The sequence below is a fragment of the Lissotriton vulgaris genome, chromosome 10 (assembly GCF_964263255.1).
Source record: "Lissotriton vulgaris chromosome 10, aLisVul1.2, whole genome shotgun sequence".
Taxonomy (NCBI): domain Eukaryota; kingdom Metazoa; phylum Chordata; class Amphibia; order Caudata; family Salamandridae; genus Lissotriton; species Lissotriton vulgaris.
In genome coordinates, this window is record NC_141698.1 from 367,173,675 (window position 1) to 367,189,363 (window position 15,689).

The following is a 15,689-nucleotide window of genomic DNA, read 5'->3' on the forward strand; positions in this document are numbered from 1 at the left end:
CTCATTAGATTCACTTGTATGTGGCATCTGCTTACACTTATACTCACTTTAGCTGTTCTCCTGCATTGGTATATTACTATGTTTGCTTTTCCGGTTGTACAGCACTTTGATTCCCGGAAGGGTCACTTGTATAAGCTGATCTGTTTGCCACCATGGTGTACAGTGCTCGGATATCCGCAAGGGTCATGTTTGCGCTATACAAAACACAATAAATTACATAAATAAATGAAAACTCTCAAAGCCAGGATATGAAATTTCAATGCACACTGCAGGTGTAGTGCCCTCAAAAGAATGTCACTCTCTCCACATTCACCAACGAAGTACGAGAGAGAATACAAACACTGCAAGACGATCCAAGAAATACTAAATTGACCAATTTCCTTATTGTTACTCTTTCTGCTGTTCAGCACTGCGCTGGATGGGGTTACATTACTAACGCCTGGGCTAATGCAAGTCAGAAAAGTACACACAGACCTGAGATTACAACACATCATGTAACACATTCCTACTTAAGGGCGGGGTGAACGGATTTTATCTATTAACACAACCCTTACTGGCTTCAGAAACTATGTTCTCGAGCAGCTTGCTCATAGCAAAATTTGCCCAAGGAAAGTCCTATAAAGACCTCATTTGACCACCTGGTAAATGCATTTTTTTATGGGAAGAAAAGCTCTCTCTCGCTTTCATTTTCTCTGGCACCGCTATCCTCTACAGTCCTGCCATATTTTCAAAAGTCTGCAGGCAGGAGAAATGGTTTGGGGTGGCATTGTTTTTCAATTGCCTCGCCATGCAGTTCTACATACACAACTATTGTGTGGGATGATGCTCTTCAAAGCAGGGTAGTCTCCAGCATGGAGTACCCACAACAGAGGCACAAACTATCTGCATCGGGCTATAAACAGACACAAAGACAGTGATCGAGAAAGTGACTAAAACAGGTTTTCAGCTAGAAAAACCTTCTCACTCTGAAACAACAGAGACTGCAGCCCCTTAACCCTCACCATCCACCAACAATGGCCATATACACAAAAATCCACACCATACCCCCTCGGACCACGCCAAAAGCCTTGGCATCGTACTCGATGCATCCCTCACCATGAACCGACAGGTCAACACCGTCGCCTCCAGCTGCTTCAACACCCTCCGCATCCTCTGCAAGACCTTCAAATGGATCCCCCATGAGTCAAGGAGGACAGTCACCCATGCACTCATCACCAGCAGACTGGACTATGAAAATGCACTCTACGCCGGCATCAATAAGTCCCTACTCAGCAACTCCAGACAATACAGAACACCGCCGCCTGACTCGTCCTTGGCATCCCATGGCACAAACATCAGCCAACACCTACGAAGACTTCACTGGCTCACCGTGGAGAAAAGTCTCCTTCAAAATCCTCACTCATGCCTACACAACGACGGACCAGAATACCTCGACAACAGAATCAACTTCCACGTACCCAAAGGAAACCTCCGATCTTCCAACCTCGCACTTGCCAAAAAACCCATGCATCCACAGAGCCAGAGCAGGCGGAAGATCCTTCTCTCACATTGCAGCCAGGACCTTGAACGAGTAACCGGCAGACATGAGATGCGCCCCCTCCCTCAACACCTTCAGGAAGACCGTCAAGACCTGGTTCTTTGGCTAAACAGATCTGCCCTTGCCTTACTCCTGCTTGATGTCTCTACTTTCTTTCTTCAGAGTGACTCTTCTTACATTCCATCCTGTGCACGCCTTCTATTTATGAGGATAGACTCCTCTCCATCTCATGCCTATTTGCCTTAATCCTTCTTATTGTAATTCTGCGATTGGCTGATTCTGTATTTCATAGATCACAACCTCTACTCTTTAAAACCCTATCCCTGTAACCTAACATTACCTAATCTCTGCCAGTGTATCTATCTCACCAGCAATTCACCTAAAACCACATAGCCCCCAACAATTATCACTAACTAGTATTACATCATCTATAACAAAGTAAGTAGAATTAATGCATGCAATTTTGTTCTGCAGAGCACATGACTAATCACAATAACTAAGAACCATTGGATTAACCACTAACCTGGAGTTCTGGAATAGTATGCTACTCACTATAAAGCACTTCGATGCCTCAGCAGGGGTACTACATGCTATATAAATACACTTACAATATCCATCAGTGGGGCATATTCTAGCAGCATTATATGATGGACATTAAAAGGTTAAAAGGATCTAACGTCATCTTACCTTTTGTGAAGAACATTACTGTGACAGGCTGTGGCTTAGGAACAATATGAATTTATAACACAACTCACATAAAAAAAGACACCAACCATCAAAAGAAGAGCCCAAACACCTGTACATTTGAAGTTATCACCCACTCGCCAAAGATTATTCCAGTAGACAAGAAATCAAGCTAATCATTGGCATGTGGTCCAGCTTGAGTGTTTTCTGTGGTTTTATTTTAAAAAGAAGCAGACAGTCAACCAGACTGCACAACAACCCTTAAAACTGGATTTGATCCAACTTTCATTGTCTCAGTGACGTACATGCCAGCCAGCTTCCATTACGAGCGGCCATCTAGTCCAAGGTGGGTGAGTTGGAGCTCTCCAGGCTCACACTCCTAGACTTGCCTTTACAAGGAAAGTCTGCTATCAGGGGGTCCGAGACATAGGCCATCTCCTCTCATCTGCCGATAGCCAAGCCGCCCTTCGTCACCACTGCTGTGTAACACTGTTGCGCACCTACAGTACTCCAGAGGGACATCAGCTTCTTGTGCTTTCATACGATACATGGATCACAGGTGAGGTGTGCAGAGGGACAGTAGGTCATCATAATCCTCAAACCTCCGCCCCAGCACCCACCTCAATCCTCCAATATGAAATGAAGAATGCCACCAGAATGTCCAATACCACTGTAAGTTAATACATGTGACTGCCCTCTCTGCACACTACTGAGAGAACATGGAATTGGATTTCACTTTTACACAGAGGAAACCAAACTATCTTAGGCGATCAAGGAACAAAAACAGTAACTGGACAACTCAAGACCTTAATTACAAAAGGCCGAAAACGTACCTTGACCGCAATAGTCTCTAAATGTGCAGATCTTTAAAATAGACCGAAAAACAGCAAGACATGAAAACAAGGAAATACATTTCAACAGGCAAATTATTGCCCTATTCAAGGTATGCCTAGGAAAGATTATCACCCGCCAAAGGAACTGAAAATCAATGCTGCTGCCTTCTTCTATCTAGAATTAGGAGCTTCTACTGAAAAGGAAAACCATTAGGAAAATATCTTACCACAAACAGCCTCAGAAGCCAGAGTGTAAAGGTTAATAGCAGCAAAACCGGTCTTCTGCAGAGTGTTACATGAACAACACACCTCCAAATCAGAAGAGCCACAAAATATGGTTAAGAGCGCGCGAAAAAACAAACTTGTGCACAAGTAAATCGGAGCTCACTCAATGTAGATTCACTTTCGAAGCGACCTGTAAACTTCTACGTGTTCAAGTGCTAGAAGCCTTTAATCAACTAGCTCTTTAAGAACTATACGTGGCTCAAAGTGACTATACAGCACAGTACTGGTACATGGAATGGTAATCTTAGAAAAGCATTGCAACCTACCACAAACCGGAGTAAGACTTTACAAAAATGGAGTCTTCTCACCAGTACCAAGACTGATCACTCACTGATAGCGACCTGCCGCAGATCAGCTCGCCCACAGTGTCTAGGCAACAAGTTTCCAAGAAGCTCCACCTGGAAACCGAGGGTGCAAATTATCTGAGTGAGATACTACACTCCCCCAGGTCAGAAAGGAGCAGAATGCATGAGGCTGCCAAAGCAGACTTACCAGACCAACAGGATTTGTAAAGTGACACTCAGAAATGCTTCTAGTTGCTCCTTGCATAATACACAGCCATACCAAACTCCCCAGAAACTCTTTATACTCACAGCTGCGGCTTGGGGCAACTAAACTACTGGAAGCAGTTAAAGAATGGATGATTCGCTCTGCCACCTTTTAGTTGCATAATGAGGCAAAATAAATGAAAATTCGATTTACAAAGCTACTTGCACATGTACGCCCAACTTGGGGTGCACAATAGCAGCTTTTGCTGTTCTTAGAATATGTTTTTAGGGAGAAAACCTTCCACCCTGGGAATGACCAAGCTTATTTGCTTGCGGATATTCACAAAGTATCTTTGTGCCGTCCAACCCTGGAAAAGTATACCAATGTACTCCTGCAGAATATAGGAGTAATTCTGCTTTCAGGGTGGGCATGAACAACTCTGAAATTGGTGAGGGTGTTTGTACAAAAGCTTTCTCCATAGGGAAAAATATTCAACTGTGGAGAAGCAAGAATTACAAAGTGCAAATCCGACTACAACACTACATTTTTGCAAGCTTGGTTGTACATTGTACAATAAGGCATGTAGACGTCCCATTTCATGTGGGTAAATAGAAGTTAGTAACAGGTTTTCCAGACTGCTATCGGGAGCCTGTGCCTGGCAAAGCTTTCAAGGCTAAATATTCAAAATCCTTGTACGTGTTTTTTTTTGGTGGGGGGTCGTTCGTAACTTAATTCACTTTCATGTAGAAGGAACTTACTGGGGCAAATGTACGATTTTTCTGATATATTGAGCACTAAACGCTGGCGTTGTGCTCTACTTATCGCCACACATAACCAATAGCAATATTCTGAACATTCAGTGGCAAATGACTCGCAATCCTTGGTCAGCTGCGAGAACAAATGCCACGATGCATTATTTTGTGGCTGCTGCAAAGGGAAATGCGTGCATGGTGTGAGGAAGGAGAGTCTGCCTGTGGTATCGCATCAATAAAAATTAAACAAAATGGGGCCCGCGTCAATCTGTAGGCGTACGTGCCTTTTGTTTTTATTTTTGACAATACTGAACAGCATCAGTAAAATCATTATGCTTTTTACCTATCCTGTTCCAGATCGCCAAAGAGCACTGGCGAAGTCACTATGTCCCAAAGGCGATACCTATGTCAATGCTCGATTGTAGCTGACGGTTAACAAATGGTTAAATGTGAGGCAAATACAGCAGCTCTATCAATTATACATAAAGTTTTGCGGTCGCAATTTTAGCGGCCGCTGGTTACAAGAATGTGTGCAACTGTGAAGTGGAGCCTGAATTCAGTTGAATACTATTTTATCTTTAGAAACAGTATTCACAGACACAATTAATGTATGCACGTCTAGGAAGAAAGTGACTAAGATTGATTACACATATGTAACTTACTGTCCCATTACAATCTTCTCTGCCACAGACTCGCAGGCACGTGTGTTGTGGGAATATATGGTTATGTAATCTGTATGCAACTCAAATTACGACGTTCATAACACAAACATCCCTCCCATCCCCCAATATACCTCTCTCATACAGCTCCTCGGATAACCCCCACGGCACCCACCCTTGACATCCCCTGCTGTCTCTCGACCCCCCCGTTCCAAAGCGCGTTACTCCTCTCTACTACGCCTGCGCGCGTCCCTCCATCACCAGAGGGCTCTCGCCCTCCCTTACCACCCTGTCCCGCCTGGCTGCACGACAGAGGCCGTACACACCCGAGCTGTCGCACGGAATAAATATAAGAGCATAAAGTAACAAGAGACCGGCTCCTGTCACAGCGGGCCTCGCGCTCGGTACAACAGGAGTATGGCGCATGGAGGCCAGGGCTCTACCAGGGCGGCGGTCAGGTGTGCATTGAGGGGTGGAGGCACGGAGTGCCCGCTGCTCCGCCGAGATTGTGGACCTGCTTTCAGGGAGGCACGGAATACACCCAGAAAATGTACAAAAAGGTCTACTCTCAATAGTCTTCAACGCACCGTAATGGTGTATGGAAATATTTGGAAAACACAATAGTTTATTCGAAGAACTAGATGAGTGAAATACAAATGCCAGTCCACAGCTGCCCTGTCATTCCATCGCATGCCACTTTCTTGACCACCCTAGTCTTTCGGACTCCTCCTCTCGCGATAGCAGGTTTCTTTTTAATCTCTGCTTTTCTCCTTTATCACTGTTTCCCCCTCTTTCTCTCGCCTTTTTTTCTGCCTTGCTCTTTCCTACCCGAGTCAAAGTCTGAAGGTGAAAGCCAATAACCCCCGCACGTGCCTATTCCGTGGGTACCCAACCGCAACTCAACCTCCCGGCTTCTCCCTCCCCTCAGAATGCCCGCATGCCATTCCTCAAAATAATGTCAGCCAACAATAACGGTTATTAGTGATGGTCGTTGTTGGCCGCAGTTTCATTAATATTAAAAACACATACTGGTTATGCAATCTTCCATTTGCGAACTGTACCCATCAATCATACATGTCATATACAATCCATGACTAGCGTGTATTTAACAAGGACCCCCTGAAGGTATGGATGCAATGGTTCCTAGGTCAGGGAAAATGGAACTTATGACAGAAAACAACCTAGGCAACTAACATTTCACAGTGTAGTATACATAAGGACAATTGGCTACAAATTATTATAAAAATACATGTTATATTATAACTTTTTGAGCATTTATCATCACATTGTTGCCTTCAATGTTCTATATAGACAACCATACATATAAACAAGGAAAATAAAATAATTGATGTGGACTCATATCAAACATTAGTTTTCTTTTTTTGTCCACTCTCTAGCCAATCCCATAACTAGCTTAGAGAATAGATAAATATTTCGATTCCTATGTCTTCTATATAGACACCCATAAACACACTAATAAAATAGACCCTCTCCTTGCTAATATATTTTTTTAAAAATACTTTTTTCATCCCAAAAGAAATTAAAAGATTCATGCGGTCTAATTTCAGAAAAAAAGTTTCGTGCGTGTCCACTCTTGAGTCATCTTCATAATATCTAACCTTAAAAGAAATATCTATATTCTTTATTTGTTAACATACAACATCCGTCTCAAGTAAGAACAGTCTTTGTATCTGTACAAATATATATATTTAAATCCAGGTAGGCAGATAGAAACAACAATTGTCTTTCTTCACTTTTGTGTAGCTTGTATTAAAGCAATTGCAAAAGGAGAATCTGTTTTCTATGTCCGTCTCTCGAATCACTCACCACATAACAAAAAGTAGTCCTATCTCGATTTTATCACCAATACGGAAACCACAGGTGAGGGCAGTCTCAGCCAATTAAATCCCGCTATTTAAACCGGACGGAAACCAATCATTTTCACCCAGCAAACCCACAATCGAGCCGCCATCCTTTGTTGCCGTCCCGCCGCCGGACATTTGGAGCCATGCCGAACACCTTCGGGTAAGAAGCGCCCCTGCGTGCGTAAAATAGAGTAGAATTCCTTTCTGAGTATTATCACTTTATATTTAACAAAGCATTTTTTTAAGGCTTCAATACAACAGCAAATACCCCAAGTAGTATAGTTCAACCAACACTAACAACTGTATGTATCAAAATATAGTTTTTATTTTGATATTATCAAAGCAACGAAAGTACCATCATAAAGTTTGCTAAACACATTAAAATCCTAATGACATTATCATAGTTACATAGAATCATAAAAATCCTTTCATGTACAATACATTTTGGACAATACATTCAATTCTTAAAAAACCATAATTTTCAAATATACAAAAAAACAATTAATAGTGCATATTCATTAAAAGGTTTGTCGACGCGTTTCGGTGATGTATTCTTTAGAACACCTTCTTCAGGACTTTCTAAAGGATCTTCTTAATCTAAAAATAGATACATAACAGTTTGTTAGATATTGAACTATCGGGGAGTTGTACCGCATCACTATTGATGAAGTCCTGCTTTATCTTACATTTTCAAGTGATCCTTTTATACATTGCCACATCGGAGTACTGGAATATTATAATTGGTGATGATATAATCCCTCGCGTTGCGTCAGGGAATCTGTGCATAAAAAGTACAGGTTTTATTTCAGACATGAATATATGCCAATAGTCCCTACGTACAATTTTGCGATAAATTAGTACCGGTGATATCATTATTCACCTACTTGTCTTTGCATCAATAGGTCAGCTAGTATAAACAGCTTCTCTCAGTGGTTCTCACTGACAAAAGCTCACCCTACATAGCACATCCTGTAGAGATTTTCTAACTTGTATGTATCCACGCTTATAATGAAAGAAATGAGCTTTTGTCAGTGAGAACCATCTGTGTAATGAACAAACTATATAAATACTCTAGATAGTAAATACCATATATGTTATCTACCTAGATTGTTGGTGACAGCACCCTAAATACAAAAAGAGGTGCATACGCCAGGCAAACGGACCCACGGAGTGCAGAGTCTAGATTCACCCGAGTATCAATTCACAGAGATACAAGGATCCTAAATGTGAACGGGATAAGCTGTTTATACTAGCTGACCTATTGATGCAAAGACAAGTAGGTGAATAATGGTATCACCGGTACTAATTTATCGCAAAATTGTACGTAGGGACTATTAGCATATATTCATGTCTGAAATAAAACCTGTACTTTTTATGCACAGATTCCCTGACGCAACGCGAGGGATTATATCATCACCAATTATAATATTCCAGTACTCCGATGTGGCAATGTATAAAAGGATCACTTGAAAATGTAAGATAAAGCAGGACTTCATCAATAGTGATGCGGTACAACTCCCCGATAGTTCAATATCTAACAAACTGTTATGTATCTATTTTTAGATTAAGAAGATCCTTTAGAAAGTCCTGAAGAAGGTGTTCTAAAGAATACATCACCGAAACGCGTCGACAAACCTTTTAATGAATATGCACTATTAATTGTTTTTTTGTATATTTGAAAATTATGGTTTTTTAAGAATTGAATGTATTGTCCAAAATGTATTGTACATGAAAGGATTTTTATGATTCTATGTAACTATGATAATGTCATTAGGATTTTAATGTGTTTAGCAAACTTTATGATGGTACTTTCGTTGCTTTGATAATATCAAAATAAAAACTATATTTTGATACATACAGTTGTTAGTGTTGGTTGAACTATACTACTTGGGGTATTTGCTGTTGTATTGAAGCCTTAAAAAAATGCTTTGTTAAATATAAAGTGATAATACTCAGAAAGGAATTCTCCTTTTTTTGATTTATTTCCCGGTCCTTTCTGGGTTGTATAGGGAAAGCTCTCCCCTTTTTTCAGTTAAAATAGAGTAGAGCCCTACCTCTAAGTTCTACCTTCCATGCTTGTCTCACGCATTAGTGTTCCTTATACCAGTCACTGTTATGTTTTACAGGCAGGGAGACCTTTTAAACCCTCAACATAAAGAGCTCTGCCGAATATCTCGGGTAAGATGTCTCGTTTTTTGCTAATTTTCAAAAATAAATGAGAGCTGAAATTCGTCTCTTGTTCCATATTCAATATTTCTGATACTTTCCCCAATCTTTCCGTCATGTCCTATAGGCAGGGAGATCTTTTAAACAAACCGCCCCATACCTACCTTTTACGAATCTTGGAACGTCTTTTCTAAATCCTAAGGTAAGCTTGTTACTTGCCAAGAATCTTTACTTCAATGGTAAACGAACCTAGACAAATGTAATAGGCAGAATAGCTGGCCTTCTCCCGGTGATATACAAATGAAGATCTAAAACTTAATTGCAGCTTATAAACCTAGGATAAAGTACATCCGTTATTACTTCGAATATGAAGCCGAAAAGTGGGAAACGTTTGAAATGTGATAAGAAATGACATTTTCAATAATATCACAAAGATACCAAAAGGGAATATAAATATCTTTGAGATATTGATCGAACTATCTAGATACAGAGGACAAAAGTTAGAGAAAGTAACATTAATACTTAAAATTAAATAGAATAAACAAACAAACAAAGGATATCATTATCCTTTCCCTTTACTTTCAAAACAGATAAATCAGTTATACAGAAGAAGACGATACCAAATTATCAAATATGACTAATCTATGACAAGTCTCCGGCTGGCGGGAACTACATTGATAAGCTACATCAAATCAGGTAAACTAGAAAAGAGCCATATAACTATATAATCACCAAAGGCCAAAAACAATGTATAGATTAACCAAAAGAGATGTCATTTTCCACCTCTTTCCCTTTAAAGCACCTACAATATGTCATCAACTTAGAAAATACCCGGACATCTAACGGATTCGCTATCAACTTTTGGTGTATTTTCATGGTTGCTTGTAAGTATCATTCACCTACAAGACATTTGTTCATCTTCAGAAAATTAAGTAAGAATTAGTGCGAATAAATGCAATCAAATACGTTTTCTCCACCCTTAGAATATATATACACCAAGAGGCTAATATACACCAGGAAGACCATTTTTGAAAAGGCTTTTTGTAATTGCTCTGTTGTCTTTCATAAACATTATAACTGAAAGACAGAGAATCAACTCATGTGTATCATTTACTCCATACACCTCATCCTTATGATAACATCTCGGATAAATGCAAGAAAATGAAAAGAAGAAATGTACAAATAACTCTTGAATAGAAATAGGACAATTTGGCTACTATGTTAGGATATAGGATATTATATGTTTTCTTTTAATTAAACCGTGTATAATTAATGCACCCTTTTTTTATGGTTTTTTTTAGAGTTTGTGTGGCTACTCCAGAAGAAGGCGCTGGTTCGCCGAAACGCGCGTAGAGACCTATTTTGCCACTTACAGTTTTTTAACCTATCTAATCTTTGTTTGCATAAAATGTTATGAATGTATGAACTTTTTATTGATAGTGTATGATATATGATTCCATTTGTGTTCATTGTCCTTTTTTATTACATTTATGCCATATGTCTTTTTAAATGCTCAAAAATTTATAATAAAACATGTATTTTTATAATAATTTGTAGCCAATTGTCCTTATGTATACTACACTGTGAAATATTAGTTGCCTAGGTTGTTTTCTGTCATAAATATACAATCCATGACACCATCTTGTGATAACAGGTGTCGTCATTGTTGTTGCGCCGCTCCGCCAGCTCCTCGAAGACGTTATGTTTTTGCTGGGGAGCGGCGGCGACTTAAATCCTCTTGACCCCTCCATAGGGGCCTCAGGTGAACCCCCCTGATTGGGGGGTTCAAACAAAGCCTTGGTGACCATTGGCCGCCCTTTGGGGGCGCCCAGGTCACGGGTCACTTCCGGTCGGAGTGGCTGGTGCGCACTCCGCTTCCGCTGGTTCCTGGGCGCTTTCAGGCGCCCAGAACCAGTTTACCCCACCGGTGGGCACCGCGTGGGTTATGGCGCCGGCCTCCAAGCCTCCCCCCCCTGCGGGGGGGTGCGGCGGCCTCTGCAAGTCCCGGCTTCCAAAATATATGTCCGGTGCCCTTCACCGGCTCAAAAAAGACTCGGAGATTGCCAACTGCATTATAATGGACAATGGTGAAGAATAACTAGCAAATAAAAAATCAGCTTTCGGTTCAGAAAATGTATGTAAGCGGACAGTCTTCTGTAACAAAATACCTCCGAGAAAATTCTATATAAAAGGGATTTTTTTAAGATACGGCAAAGTTAAAAGATATGTTTCGCCCCTTACTGAGTAACAAACAGACCATGTGAAGCCACCTTACAGACTACATTAAAAGTGAGCTATGAACTCCGATCGAAATAAGGCGTGTGACATATTAGAAGGGCAAACCTCACCTGTACATGTTTATGGGGGAAGTGCCGATATTTACCAGAATGTATGGATTTGGGTGCAGAAAGCACCTACATCCGCATGTTATCCCCCCCCAACACTTGTGGCAAAAAATAATTATTGCACCCGGAGATATCAAACACGTGTGTCTGTTTTTATCAGCCAACTGGTAAAGAAGGGCTATTCTATTTCTTCACAAAAGACTCACAGACACATATTTACTGAATCCAAGCAACATGTCTCATCTCTGAACCAACCCATACAACAAAAGTCTCAACAGTGTGCACCCGCATGTTTTTGTAGGTTATTCTAGAAATATGTCCATGCACCAAAAAATGGAAGCAACCAGCTACAGAATCAAAGATGGCTGCCACCACAGAAAAGCCAATCTCTATTTTCAAGCAACAGCTGGGAAGAAAGAAACAGCATAGTACACACCTAAACCCAATTGGGGCCTCTCCCAAAAGGTAAAGTAAGCTAACAATGATAACGGTGGCAGCACAATAAGGCACCACACATCTTATGCACAATATTTACCAGTGGATAAAAGCAAACTTGTGCCAGCTGTTCAAATCAGCCACCGAAAGCTGCTAGTTGAGGCGCATAACAAACATCCTGGGAAATTGCCGAGTAGTCCTATGAATCTCTTTGATGCTGGTCTCCTATGCCAAATTAAGGGCATAGCACCTCCTTGGCATTTATATGGTACTTGTGTTTAGTGATACCAATACGTCACTCCATTAAGAGCGTCATTGTTGGCAGAAGCCATCAGGGCCAAAAGAATGTGCGAAGTAAGAGATGCAGAAAGCTCGCAGTTAAGTCAATGTACACCTATGGCGACCAAAATAAATGGGGAGGGGTGGGAAGCAGAGACGCGGGATTTAAAGCTCCATCGCGAGCGCCTCCTGGTGGCGACTCAGGAAACACCGCACATCCACCGCCTCCATGCACCCTTGGATGCTGCTGGGCAGCCGAAGGAGGCGAGCCTTCGCAGGTGAGCAGTCTGGAGCTAAGCCCAGAGCAGGACTCAGAGCAGAACAACACTTCTTTGTGAAATCCATCAAAAAGCGCCTCAGACCTGAAGAGGGCCCGGAGAGCCGGAGGACATCTGCGACAGGAGAAGAAAGGCAGGTGTGTCTCTGCCAGCCTACGCTTCTTTCACAGTTCATATTAGAAACCCAATAAGAGGCCGCAGATCGCTGAGTCAGCCGCCAGCGTCTCAGAATAAGCCGGTGTCTCGGGGCTGAGGGGATTCATTTACAGCAAGGAGCCGTCCGCAGCTGTCTCGCGGCGCGGGATGCGCGGGGCAGAGCCCGCCCCGGCGGCAGCTGGAGAGCTCGCGGTCATCTGAGCCCGCGCGGACACGTCACCAGGCGCCCCCAGTCTTCTCTCAACTTTCCAACAATGCCCGACGACCCCCAAAATCCTGCTCTCGCCCCAAGAGTTTGAAAACAGAACCAAGAGCATCATTTCAACAACTGGTCTTCCCAAACAAATTGGAAACACCCAAAATGGCAAGCAATTGTTTTAACACTTTTGGGGAAACTAGGTTTCTAACCAAGTACGGCATTTGAACGTTTCATGGACATCAAATACTAAGAATATATTTGCAGCCTACTACCACACTCCTTTTGGTAACAAGCATTGGCAGAGCCAATAGATCTGGGTTTATCTACAAGCCGTTTGACCTTTGGCAAAGCTTATTTTATCATGATTTTTGCAAAAAGTTTTTGTTCATGGAGTTCTCAAGCCCTCACCAATATAAAAAAAGATTGCGTAAAAGGCAACATATTTTTTTGGTTTCAAAAAGCATACATTGCTAAATTAACACCCTGAAGGGAACTACTTTGTTTGCGAAAGTGATCCTTATGAAAGAGCCCAATGCCAAAGTGAAATTAACTAGAGGATGAAATGGGCTGAACCAGTGCCCCATGCAGTGCGCTATAGTGATAAGAAAAACAAACAACACCACAACAGACCATTGGATAAATAGGTCTGGCTGAAAGGCCAAGCAAGTATATGATCTACACAATTTTTGTAAAATCAAAAGGTCGAGGTTAACACCCACCTAAAAATGTCACTGCATGGAATGGTAAAGGACACACACTGGATTAAAACCAGTACTGCAGCTATATCCAGACTGTACTGGATACACAAATATCTATTGCCTGATATAACTATGGTGTTCTAAATATCGTTCACAGAATTATCACCCCAATGGGTGAATAGTTCTCATTATTAACTCCAAAGGGACAACATTTTCGTAAATCGTACTGCGTACACTACATTCTTGTGAGATGATCGTCCGGTGACATGCTCACACTTACTTGCCAGGACAAACTAAAACTGCAACAAGCTACTGCCATCATATATTTCTGAAAAATTAGAATACTTGGTCATCTGCCTTTTCATTCCTCATAGAAGGATAGGTGGTGCCACAGTAAACACATTTTCATCAAGCTCACAATAAAAAAACACCAAAGTTACTGTCATTAGCGGAGGAAACAATGCTATAACTCACTCTTCCATCACTGTTTGAAACTGCACACGTAAAGGTGACAATATCTGAGAAGAATGCTTTTACCACATATCTGTCACTAGCATGATCTGGTACACATATGTATCCTAAATGAACAACTGGTATGTTAGCAGTCCTTACATTCAAAGGGCAACTTAGCAATATTGCATCATAAGAAGAAATAATAAAGAAGGAAGCATGGACTGGTGCTGAACTACATATTCACTGAGCCCTCACACAGCCTGCAATGTCAAAGCTTAGAGTGGAGAACAGAAACTACAACTACACATGGATATCTCACTCCCTGAAGTGTCGCTTCAGCAAGTTAGTGCAGAGTTCCCAGCAGAGAACTCAAACACAGGAAAAGACCTCTCGGAGTCACGGCTCACTCTCATATTGCATATCATCATTAAAAGGGACACCCAAAGCCTTCTTGAATCCAGCCAACTGCCCACTACCATAATACAGGAAAAAGATGTGCAATACCATAGGATGCAAACGTGTAGAAATAACTTTGAGCGGTATTATGTTAATAGATATCAAGTGGAAACAAAGAAGAAAAAGACATAAGCCACCAAAAATGGTCCTGCGGGAGACTGGGACCAGTAGAGGCATAATACAGACTTAACCCCTTCCCTGCTCATGACGAGCTCAGCTCGTCATGAGGCACAGTGGAGCTGTGCTGATGACGAGCTGAGCTCGTCATTCATCATGTAAAATAGCAATTTCCAGCACAGGCTGAAAATTGCCTCAGCAGACCTAGGTACAAAAATAAACTAGGTGAACTGTTTTAGGATATGTTTTTATAGAAAATCTTACCCGCACTGCACAGAATATGGAAGACAGTCACATGGGTAGAAGAACTGGTCCTGAAGGAAAATGGTTGTGAAGAGACTGAAGACAGCAAAATCTGACACAGGGATTGGACAAATCGCCCATGCACGACATGTGAGCACACACACGCTCTTGTTCCAGGGACCACAGTGACAGAGCAACAATATGAACATTTACAAGGGTTGAATAATCCGAGGATGACAGTCATTAAAGCTTCTCATTGGGTTCACAAAAAAGGCTGTATAGCGTTCTCTATTTGAGAAGCTGAAGCAATCAATAGAGACCTGAAAAGAAAGAGCGTGAACAGACAGACAGCAAGCTGTTCTAGGGGCAAATGGTGGTCCCTGGAGCTGCGTGCTAGTACACACCAAAAAGAAAAAGACCAATCAGAAGATAATAATGCGGAATTTAAAACAGATTGGAGTAAATTGATGGTGTTGGAGAATGTATTAATTTATTTAATGATAAGTGTGGTTCTAGATCTGTTCTTAGGCGCATCAGGCAAAGCAGTTTGGCAATTTCAGTTTGGTGTGCCACAAACAGTGTGCTGGTACGCTCTAAGAAACAATGACGTACAATACTATAGGATCTTTATGGTTACAGAAACAATGGGTTGGTGTTTACATGCAGGTTAATTATAGGTTTACAGCGAGTTATGCTGCCCAGGCAGAGACAATTTTTAAGCTCTTAATTTAATACTCTGCATCATGACGCAGAAAAGAAC

The 15,689-nt window shown here is 41.5% G+C and overlaps 1 protein-coding gene across 3 annotated transcripts in view; it reads right to left on the reverse strand.

The window, feature by feature from the left end:
• The window catches only part of CAPN15 (calpain 15), a 374,161-nt gene that overhangs the window by 339,238 nt on the left and 19,234 nt on the right, over positions 1-15,689 (reverse strand). The window contains exon 1 of one of the 3 annotated variants that reach the window (XM_086941171.1): positions 3,606-3,658. The exons of the other annotated variants lie outside the window; for them this stretch is intronic. The gene's annotated coding sequence lies outside the window, so the exon portion shown is untranslated. Of the gene's footprint in view, positions 1-3,605; positions 3,659-15,689 lie in introns of those variants that run through there. 3 annotated transcript variants of the gene reach the window in all.